The sequence below is a fragment of the Boleophthalmus pectinirostris genome, unplaced genomic scaffold (genome assembly GCF_026225935.1).
Source record: "Boleophthalmus pectinirostris isolate CB_2022bp ecotype Guang Dong unplaced genomic scaffold, ASM2622593v1 HiC_scaffold_7, whole genome shotgun sequence".
Classification (NCBI taxonomy): Eukaryota; Metazoa; Chordata; class Actinopteri; order Gobiiformes; family Gobiidae; genus Boleophthalmus; species Boleophthalmus pectinirostris.
In genome coordinates this window covers 33,959,909-33,971,122 of record NW_026571473.1, presented here as the reverse complement: position 1 = coordinate 33,971,122, position 11,214 = coordinate 33,959,909, and the positions used below count along the sequence as shown (strand labels likewise).

General features: G+C 38.9%; 1 long non-coding RNA gene across 1 annotated transcript; it reads left to right on the top strand.

Annotated features, from left to right (window-relative positions):
- Positions 1 to 381: 381 nt before the first annotated feature.
- LOC129411993 (uncharacterized) lies at positions 382 to 900 on the top strand. Its single transcript, XR_008633521.1, has 3 exons — positions 382 to 424; positions 610 to 743; positions 825 to 900. It is a non-coding gene; the product is annotated as an uncharacterized LOC129411993 (long non-coding RNA).
- The last annotated feature ends 10,314 nt before the right edge of the window (positions 901 to 11,214 follow it).

Genomic DNA, 11,214 nt, shown 5'->3' with positions numbered 1-11,214 from the left:
TAGATGCAGACAGTACATAGCAGACATATTTTGATCTCAAGAGCTGCTTATACGGGGTCTTTAAGCTACATTCAATCTACAACTGATTTCAATTAATGTTTACTTGCACTGAAAAAACGGTCTGAGAGGAGTTGCTCAAATTGCAAAAACAAATTTGACAACAATAACATCACTTTTTTACGTTTCTCTGTCAAGCATGTTTAAATCTTACAAACATCGCTTGATTGTGGCCGAAGTGAGACCTGCATGTTTTAATCAGGTTGAGGAAACATGACTTTATTATAATCTCTGGTGAGGCTCCTCCCTCTGGAATTCTCCTCCCCAAAACTTTTGGAGGGAAAATTCAAATGTAACAGGACACAGAACAGTTAGATGAGCAGAGACACACAGTGTGGAGCAGGAGGATTATGAAGCTGATCTGGAGGTGAGACTTTTCAAAGATTTTATTATGTGCTTCTCCGGCCTAGAATGTCGTCATTGTTAAAACATGTTTGTGTTGTTTTATTTGAAATTAGAGTTAATGTAAGGACAGCTTGAAACAAATTGTTTTTGACTGTCCATCTACAAGAGTGTGACAGTTGTACTAAGATTTAAATGTGTTTGTTTCAGAGTCGTCTACAAACACAGAGTGACGTCCAGAGCTCTGCTGGAGCTGTGGGGAAGTTCATGAATGTTACAGCTGATGTTTCAGAAAAAAGGAAGATGTTTGAGAACCAACAAAACACACACCACAGATGAACAAAGTAAGTAAACCAACTAAAATTATTTAAATTTTTTTCAAAATGAACTTCCTATTGAAACAGCAGCTGTCGTATTTCTACAAGGTGATGTGGCATTAGGAGACTTTATACCAGATGCCCTCCCTGTTACTGTGTTTAGAGGAAGAAAAGCAGCACATGGTGAGTTTTGTTTCTGCAGATACACTTCTAATGATCTTGTTCCTCTGTTCTGGTCCATTATTGTAGTAATAAGTACTGTAAGTGTATTTAAACATGTACAACAGAGTAGATCATCAGAATGTGATCACCATGTGTTATTCTGTGTCCACAGAGACCAGAGCTTCTTCACTGGAATAAATCTTCACACTGTCCAGCTCCAAACTGTGTGTCTCTGTCCCTGTGTGTCTCTGTGTGTTTGATTCTGTTTAAGACAATACAGATCTGTAGAAAACTAAAGACTGTTTTTGTATTCTTTTACAGAATTAGATCAATTAAATTAAATTATACATATTTATACATTTCATGATAAGGTACCATAAGATAAATATGCACATTCAGCATGATTTGTTCAAATTTCATCAACATGAAAAAGTGATGTTCATGTTCTGAGAAAAATATGTGTAGAGGGGTTCGAAAAAAGTTTCAAAGCCTAAACATAATTTTATTGCGTGCAACCGCTGTCCATAACTTTTTTACGCAAACCAGCAACTTTTTTTTTCACTGTGGACGGCAGTAGCTCAGTTGTAGAGTGTTTGTCCAGTGATCCGAAGGCTGGTAGTTTGAATCCTGTTCTCGATATAAACATCATCGGTTGAGTGGTCAGATCCACTGACCCCAAAGTTGGGGAGCGATTTCAGCTACCACAGATGAATGCTGTCGTTGTGTCCTTGGGCAAGACACTTAACGCACCTCACGCCTAGTGTCTGTGTACACTGGTGTATGAATGTCTGTGTGAAATGGTGAGTGCCCTGAAGGTGGAAAAGCACTGCATAAAAATGTGATCATTGACTGTGACTTTATTCTAACACAGTCTGATCATAAAATAATTTATTTACCATATTTTTTGGACTATAAGTCTAACTTTAATTTTCTCAAAAATCGACAGTGCACCTTATGCATTAATTCTGGTTGTGCTTACTGACCTCGAACCGATTTTATGTAGTACACAGCGTGTACTGGATGGATCGTGGACGCCTGGGCTAAGGGATCAGTCTCAAGTGTTGTCCGTTTGTTTTTGCTTAGTTTCTTATAATTTGGAGCTCCTTATGTGTGAAAATAGACGAGAGAATTCAACATTATTGATACTGTGCCTTATAGTCCGGTGCATCTTATAGTCTGAAAAATACGATAGTTGGAACTACAATAGGTGACATGATTTCTCTCATGATCTCACACATTAAATTACATCCATAAACTAGTTAGGATTATGCCACTTTTTTATTTATTATTATTATTATTTTTTTCAGTTAGTCAGTCTTTTTTTTTTTTTTTGTTGAAAGTCAAATTTCTAAACAAAACCATGAACGAACCATTTAAATTTTGTGTTTTTACTTGAGTTTTCAGACAATCTCAACACTTTTTTGTCTGCTTTTCTAATGTGTGCATTGTGTCACCATGGTAACTCCTAAAAATCTACCATTAGACATACATGTAGAACACCCCTAGCATGATATCATTGCCAAGTATCAAATTCACTGACAAAAATATCTTCAAATTTGTTCATAGTTTTCATCATTGCTAAATAATTTTCATTTAGGGATTTCGTTTCTGTTTGGCAAATATTCTACTGACAATAACCATTCTGGGAAATATTCATCGACCGAATAACCAGAGGCCTGGACCTGCAGCCTTCAGTCCCTGGGCGCGCCGCTAAGCACAGCTGTGGCAGTGGGGGAGTTTTCAAAATGCAATTTCCAGAAATAATGAAGCAATTAAAATTAAATGCCACCCATAAACACAGCCTAATCTGACGCTTATTTGCATTTTGTAATTTATTGATTCAAAGCAGACGCCGCGGCATGACTGAGACCACGGGCTTAATAACAAAACGTGCATTTATCTTTCACATAGTATTTTGTCCCCCTCTTCTCCCTGTACCGTCATACCATCTGTACAGTTTGGGATTTTAATAATTTAATTGGTTCCGTGTGATGTCGCCTCGTGCAATTTTAATTAAGTGCTGCCGCATCAGATCAGCTTTATGTTCTTAAAATCCAGAATGAGTCCGTCACTAATCTCACATCTGCGATCGTAAAGAAAGCATGCTGCGTGCTGGGAGAGCTGTGTTTATGTGAAAAATTAAGATCGGTAATTTGACAGAAAATATTGTACACGCTGTAAGATGTAAGGCATTATTATGAAAATATTTTAAGAGATTCTGAGATTTATTTTATTTTATGTTATTTAAAACATGAAAACATGGTGATTTTCTTCATATAAAGTCTGAAGTGCACATATTATGCTATTTTCTGATCTATGTAATGTTTCCTCATCAAAAACATACTGTATTTTTCGGACTATAAGTCACTTTTTTCATGGTCTGGGTGGTCCTTTGACCTGGTGTGACTTATATATTAAATTTTCACAGCCGCGAGAGGGCGCTCTAGTCTTGTGTTTCAGTATCTGCTGCTTCTGTTCCTCCTCTACCACTGTCAATTGGCTCTACTGCGCATGTCTCCTGTAGAAAGAGCCTCTGTCCTGTCTGTATCATGTCAGTCGATCGCACCATTACTTCTGTACCACTGAAAATATTAAACAAACTTATTAAGATGACTGAGATGACTGAACACAAATGCCCCCAAAAAGAAAATCATATTTTGCAGATTACAAGCTGCAAATAATGAAAATGAAAGTGAAAGTGAAATTTTCAGCCGAAAACGGTAATCAAGCAGCAGAAAGAAAGTTTAAAGTGAGCGAGAAACTTCCAACACCGGGAGGATGCACCATTCACCTTTCCTGGAAGTCACTGGATGGATTGACAGAGCCTGGACTTCAGTGACACCGAAACCATCCTGTCGGGATTCAGAAAGGCCGGAATAATTCTAACTGATGCTGAGTCTGATGACAGCTACACAGAAGAGAAAGCGGTGCTCTGTTTACTTCTGGAGGTCGTGGAGTTGTTCAGAAGTGACACTGAGGATGAAGAATTCAGTGGATTTAGTGATTTGGAGTGAGATGAATAGTTTGGTAAACTTGTTCTGTTCTGTTGTTTATGTTATAGTTTATCTGAAGAACTGTTCATATGTGATGTTAACAGTCTGTTGTTTTCTGTTCTATTGTTATTACTATAACTTCCCTTTCAAGATGAAATGTCAGTTCCTGGTCTCTGATTTTATAAAATAAATATTCCACAAAAGGTGTGACTTATAGTCCTCATATAGTATGTTTTTTTCTTCTTCATTACCCTTTTTTTGGCTGGTGCAGCTTATACTCTGGAGTGACTTATAGTCTGAAAAATACGGTAACCAGTTGTTGTGTTTTGGTTCATTCACACGTTTAACACAAACACCCTGTATATTTAAAATGAGTTCTTCTCTCAAACAGAAAATACTCTGTTCCACCTTGTGATGTAATGTGATGATTCATGAAGTGCTGAACTGTGTTTTCAAGCTCTGTACATCTTCACAAGAAACATGAATAATTTCATTCATGGAATTGCCAGTTTCTACTGAACAAAAGGTAAAAGGAGCTGATAAATGTAAAACTATCACTTCATGCCATCATAAAATGAAACAGAGCAGTTGGAGCTGTATGTAAATGTTTTAAACAGTGCAGCTTTTTATGGAATCCAGAACATTTGTTTTATCAGAACAGTCCCATTGGTATTTATGAATTCACTTTCATTTCAGATTTACTTCAGCAGTTTATCTGTGAAAACATACCAACAGTTGCCCTTAGCCTCTTTACTTTAGTCGGTCTTTATTCTTTATAATACATAATACTGTGTTGCAAAACGCCGGAGGCGACTCACAGCATGAGGTCAGTAGGTTACTGTAAAAGTATGTTCATCACTTTACAAAACCACTGCAATGTGTCAATACTCAATGAACACACACATAGAGTATCTCCAGAACAATTCTTAGGCAATAGACAGTGTAGTACCACCTATGGTAATATTTGGCTTTGTGAGCATCATCAGATCTAAACCAGGACTTTATCAGGCCTAAATCAGAGATAAACATGCCCTCAGATGAGACTAAACTAAGGACTGTGGGTGTAGTTCTAAATAATGATTAACCCAAAGAAAAAAACAAAACAAAACTTGATGAAACAAGGTGTCACAGTTTGAAAAACACTACAATAGGCTATGTGTGATATCCCAACTTTGCATATCTTAAAGATGACCTATTGTGCTTGTGTCTGCTCTACAGTTATAATCTATGAAACCTGTGGATCATGATGTTGTAATTTTCCATCTAAAACAACTTAATGCAAGAAACAAGTCTGCTGATTTCCACGACAGAAAACTGCAGATGATGATTTCTCAGACATGCTCAAATCACTCCAAATACAACTTGAAGAGGGTAAATGAGAACAGGGAACAGTTATAACATGATTAAAAAGTTGATTTTGCAGAATAAGTCTGCTTTAAGACAAAGTGGATAGAGAAGCCCAAATTTGTAAGACTAATGTTACTTTTAAATAGTATTACAAGTAAAAAATATGGTGTCAAAAAATTAACATGAAGTACATTTTCCTCAGATCATCAATATTTTTTAATATTTTAGTAAAATTTTTATATAAACAGTACATACACATCAAGTACAGCACCGTACTGTAACAAAGTACCAGTTCGGCCCCGTACACACATATACTGTATAATCAGTTCTTGAGGACAAAATAAGTCCACTGTGTACTGTATCTACAAACTCACACTTCACAGCAAGAAGGTTCGGGGTCCTGGCCACAGTTTGTATACAGTCGTCCCTCGATATATTGCGGTTCATCTTTCGTAGTCTCGCTGTTTCAGAGATTTTTTTTTATTTTTTTTTTGTGCAATTTTGCAAGCAGGTAGTAATTACATACCAGCGGGTCAGGACTAAACCAGGAGTAAACCAGGTCTAACCCAGGTCTAATCTGGATTTAAAGGTTGTATAGAGGATTTTTTTAAGGGAAGAGAAATACAGCGACAGTCCTTGTGCGCGTTCAGAATTACTGTTGAAGTTTCCTGTCTAGAGGTAATTTAGTGACCGATGCGTCAGTTTGTAGACCCTTCGTCTGTTTCAGTCGCACCATCGGTGGAAGGAATCTCCAAGAATCACCTCAGTTTGTCTTCGCTCCTTTTCTCCTTCTCTTCTTCTTTCAGCGACCTCAAAAACGGACTTTCTTTTGCGGCGAACTGGTCGTGGATTCTCGTCCGCCATCGTGACAAACTTTGTGCGAAATGCGAGGAAACTACAGTTTGAAAAAGCCTCTAAGAACCGCTGCATAAACCACATAATCCCCGCGCGCCGACGACTCAGTTACACTAGGGAGTTTGATTGACAACCTGACAGCCAATAGAAAATGAGGGAGCCTCGTTTTCTATTGGCTGATGTTTATCTGTCCTCACTACGTCCACAGTTGATAGATTTTCATTTTTTTTTTTTTTTTTTTTTTTGGTCATCATAATTACAAGGCTGCTGCGTCTCTGTAATGGTATTTAAAACTTTCACTGACAATTTGAAACAAAAAAAAATCCTCCATACAACCTTTAAGAGAGAGAACCCCAAGCAGGGTGTCCACAAAGTGCAATCGACAAATTGCCGCCCTTAACTCTGTGAGGTGCAGAGCTCTCCGTTGGTCCTTTCTCCTGCTGTCATCTCCGAGCCAGTCCCCACAGTTAGTCCTGTTTCAGTCCTGGTTTAGTCCTGGTTTATTCCTATTTTAGTCCTACTTCAGTCCTGGTTTAGTCCTCCTCTTCAGTCTTGGAATCAGTCCTGAGTTAGTCCTTGGTTTAGTCTTGGTTCAGTCCGTGGCGTAGGCAGTGCAAAAGTTTGATATAATCTCAGGTTAATGGCCGGGTGCGGAGCTGTATTGCGTGGGTGCAGGTCTCCAAAAATGGCCCCGTGCAGGACTCTGCGCTGTAGGGCTCCATTACGGAATAAATGAATCTTCGGTTCGTTACATAAAGAAGGAGGAAAATAACATAAGGACGAAAGCAGGAATAAGTTTTAAGAAGGATGCAAAAAGGGTTGTAACTGTCCTGTCTGAGAAAAGTGTATAAAGTGTGTGGTGAGAGGTTTTACAGCCTTAAAACAAATATAATAAATGTAAAATATAAAGCTGACTAGTTCGCAGATTTCACCTATCGCGGGTTATTTTTAAAATGTAACCCCGCGATAAACGAGGGACCACTGTGTTCTCCCTGTGTCTGGGTGGGTTTCCTCTGGACACTCCAGTTTCCCCCATAAACCCTACAGCTCTGCAGCGCCATCTGCTCCTGTTGAGGTGTCCCAGTGACACTGAAGGATGCCTCAAATGCACAGGATAAATTACCCTTCGGGGAAAATAAATCTACTTTAAGTGTTAAGTAATTACAAATCATAGCTTTACCATGATGGCAGAGGCGTGATGGTCTCTGAAAATTGTGAAAAGAGCTCATAAACTCATCACAGTAAATCATTTTAATGCGAGGAAAGCATCAAAGTTTGGACGACTTGGACCATTTAAAGTGAGCTTTAAACCGTTCTCCAGGTTTTTAAGACAGTAAAAATCTGGTACTTTAAGCTGCTCTCCCTTACCTCTCCTTTCAGCCCAAGTGTCCACATGTATTTACGGTCCAAAATAATCGTCTTTCACATAGATTCCAGAGCACCGTAAATCAGAAACAGTCTCTTGGCTTCACCTCTCGCCCCGTCCCCTGCTCCTCCACACCCAGGAGAAACCACCGGCGCTTTCCAGGCTGTCTGAATTATTAAGCAGCGAAATGGAACCTGATTCACGGTGATAAATGAAACGACGTTAGGTTTGGGTGACGAGTCAGGGAGCAGATCAAGTATTTGTGCTGGTTGATGAAGAGTCCTTACACATATTTCAGTCGTATGGTTCGTCAGAGCTCCAGATGCATGTTACAGTGGCCCGTGATGACAGTCTAAGACAAAATAGTGCTTTCAATTAAGGTTTCTGAAAGGGGACATGAAGTAAAATCGATTTGCTTGGTCTCTTAACTACTTAAATGGTGGTTTTCCTTCATAATTTACCAACTCAGAGTGGTCTTTTGAGTGCTTCATGAATGTTTGATTAACCCTGTTTTGTCTTGCTCTAATATCTCCAATTTTTGAGCTCTCAAGCCCCAATTGGTTTGAAAAGGTCTATTTTCACCAACCCCTGATTTCCACTCGTAGCACTGAACTTGAATTTCTTTGAGAACTAGACCCACTGAAGAGTTTTTACTGCTAAAAAAAGAAAAGAAAAGAAAAATATTGCGACATCACCTGATAGATTAGTTAATGTACACTGCAGAACTTTTAATAGTTTGGTGCATCAAAGCCACGTTTGTCTTTGAGGTGAACGAAGCTTGTGTCTTTCTGACTGGTTAATCTGCCTGTCAATCACGCCCTCTGCAATCAGGGGGACAGAATACAGTTCTAGATCCACTCGTCTTTGTTAAGTTTTTTCTAAAGCTTGTGGTTCTGTCTTAACCAGGCTGGCGCCACCTAGTGCCTCCGCTCAGTGTCATTTCTTTATAAGAAGAAGTGTGAATTCAGATACCAGCCAATCAGCGAAGAGATAGACATTCTTTGTTTGAAACGACTCCCGAGATTGAGGATTAAAAGCCAGAATAAAGAGAATGTTTGGTGAATTTTATCAAGGGGAAAGACGGTATTGCCCTTCTTCCTACGAGATTTGGGAAAAGCTTAATCTACCAGTTGGTCCCGTTATCGGCGCATTACATACGTCACGACAAAATAGCAGCGAATGGTTAAATAAAAAAAGTACCTGCCTACCGTCAAGCAAACAAATTCTAATGCTGTGAGGTCAGGCGGTTTCCACGAAGTGAAACTGGCTGATGAATCAGGCTAGTTCTGTCTGGACCAGGTAAGAACATTTCAATATAACAGACAAACCAGGCGCCTTCTTTTCCCGAGGCTGCTCCTGCTTGTGTTCACACAAAACAAAAAAAAAACCTGCTCTGTGCTAAACCAGCGGTGCGGACGGGAAGGGTTAATGTTGTCCTTGTCTTGTTTCTTGATTTCATTGGCCTCCCTGATCCAGCGTTTCCAGCATGAACCGTGATGATGGAGCGTTCCTCCTTTCACACACCTGGGACACCCTCCTCCAGAGACACCAGAGGATGGGAGGTGTGGTCAGTCTGAGTGACCTGCCAGGTCCATCAGGCTGACCACGCCTACGGGAAGTAACAACAGTGTTGAGGAGTAACGGATTACATGTACCAGACTTACGTAATCAGAGTACAAATTATGAGTAACTGTATTTGGTTACAATTACTGTTTAAGTGAGTGGTAATTTGATTACAGTTACTTGGTTGACATAAATGGATTACACAGAGGTATTTTCCTGTTTTCACATTTTGGGCTATATCCCTTTTTTTTTTTTTTTTTTTTTTTTTTCCTTCGGTAATTCCACTCATTGCCAGACACTAAACCAAGTCTAAAACCAGATCTAAACCAGATCTAAACCAGGTCTAAAACCAGGTCTAAACCGGGTCTAAACCAGGTCTAAACCGGGTCTAAACCAGGTCTAAACTGGGTCTAAACCAGGTCTAAACTAGGATTAAACCAGGACTAAATCAGGGCTAAACCAGATCTAAACCAGGTCTAAAACCAGGTCTAAGCCGGGTCTAAACCAGGTCTAAACCGGGTCTAAACCAGGTCTAAACAAGGTCTAAACCAGGTCTAAAACCAGGTCTAAACTAGGTCTAAACTAGGATTAAACCAGGACTAAATCAGGGCTAAACCAGGACTAAACCAGGACTAAAACCAGGTCTAAACCAGGTCCAAACCAGGACTAAACCAAGTCTAAACCAGGACTAAACCAGAACTAAAACCAGGACTAAACTATGTCTCAAACAGGATTTAACAGAACTAAACCATGCCGTGCGGACCGTGTCTCCTCCTCCTCTATCAATAATATTTTTAATTTGGTTCAGTAAAGTCTGGTCTTTTTATTTTCTTTTAGCAGACAAAACATCTTATGTGAAGATGCCCTAGTCTTTGCTTCTCTACAGCAAACCAAGTAATCCAAAGTATTCAGATTACGTTACTCACTTTAAGTAATTTAATGGATTCTGTTACAGATTACATTTTGGGGTATGTAATCTGTAACGGAATACATTTTAAAAGTAACCTTCTCAACACCGAGTAACAACAGCTGATATACGACACCGGTACAGTTCTGACGATGGCCTGCATGTCGCAGCCGAAACATGTCAACAAGATAAATACACTTTACTGTATTGTCTTTAAAAAGAACCCAAGAAATTAAAGTATATAAGTCGACAAAATTAATATCTTGGGCTTAAAATCACATTTTCCTTCACCTCTTTAGTGCATCACTCATTCTGCAGAATTCTGATCCGCTTTTCAGTCCCCCATCCTTTCTTGTTTCCGTGTAAGCAGACGTACTTGGATGTGATACGTGTCCTTGAATCCACCCGTCAATCAACCACCTGTCAATCAATAAACCACGCCGCATCTAAAATACGACTGGTTCAAAATAAATCAATCAATTAAATTTCCAGAATAATAATTTCCAGAGTATATAATTTGGTTATTGACTTACAAAAATAGCTTTGTTCTCCGTATATTTAATTCACCCAAGATGTAGGAAATCCCCACAGGATTCCTTGTATTACTGCATATATTCGATGTGCACATGGCCGAGGAGCAGACTCTTTCATGTTGCCTCTGCCTCTTTCACTCTCACATAAAAGAACGTAAGATAACATGGGAATCACCGGCATCACCGTGAGATCCCACAAACCCGCTGCTTCACTTTTACTCTGCTATAGGAAATACACCCACGGAAATACCAGTGAAAGAGTCTGCAATCGTCTGTTTGTCCTTCCCAAATAAGGCCGCCATGTAATTAACAATTTACTACAATCAAAGACCGTGTGGATTTAGAGTCTGAAATCCCCAAATACATTATGTAACAATCCATTTGTGCAAAAACAGATTCATTAACGACTGAAAGACAAAAGCAGTTCTCATTGTTTGTCGGAGCAAATACAATTTCATAGTTTACTGCTAATGCCTCATAAATATTTAACTTTTAAATTATCTAAAACAGGTCTACATTCATTCATAGAGGTGCACTACTTTCCATGATGTAATTCCCAAACAAATAAAGGTTTATTTCACAATGGGGAAATTACAGTGTTGCAACATAAAGGTCAAGGACAGAAGGAAAATGCCATCAAGACCAAAATCAATAATACTATAAAGATTTACACAATAGACACTTCTTTATATGATGTGGCACAATATATTCCACTGAAATAAAAAGTTAAAATTCAACATTGTCCATGGAGATAGAGACATTTTAAATGATA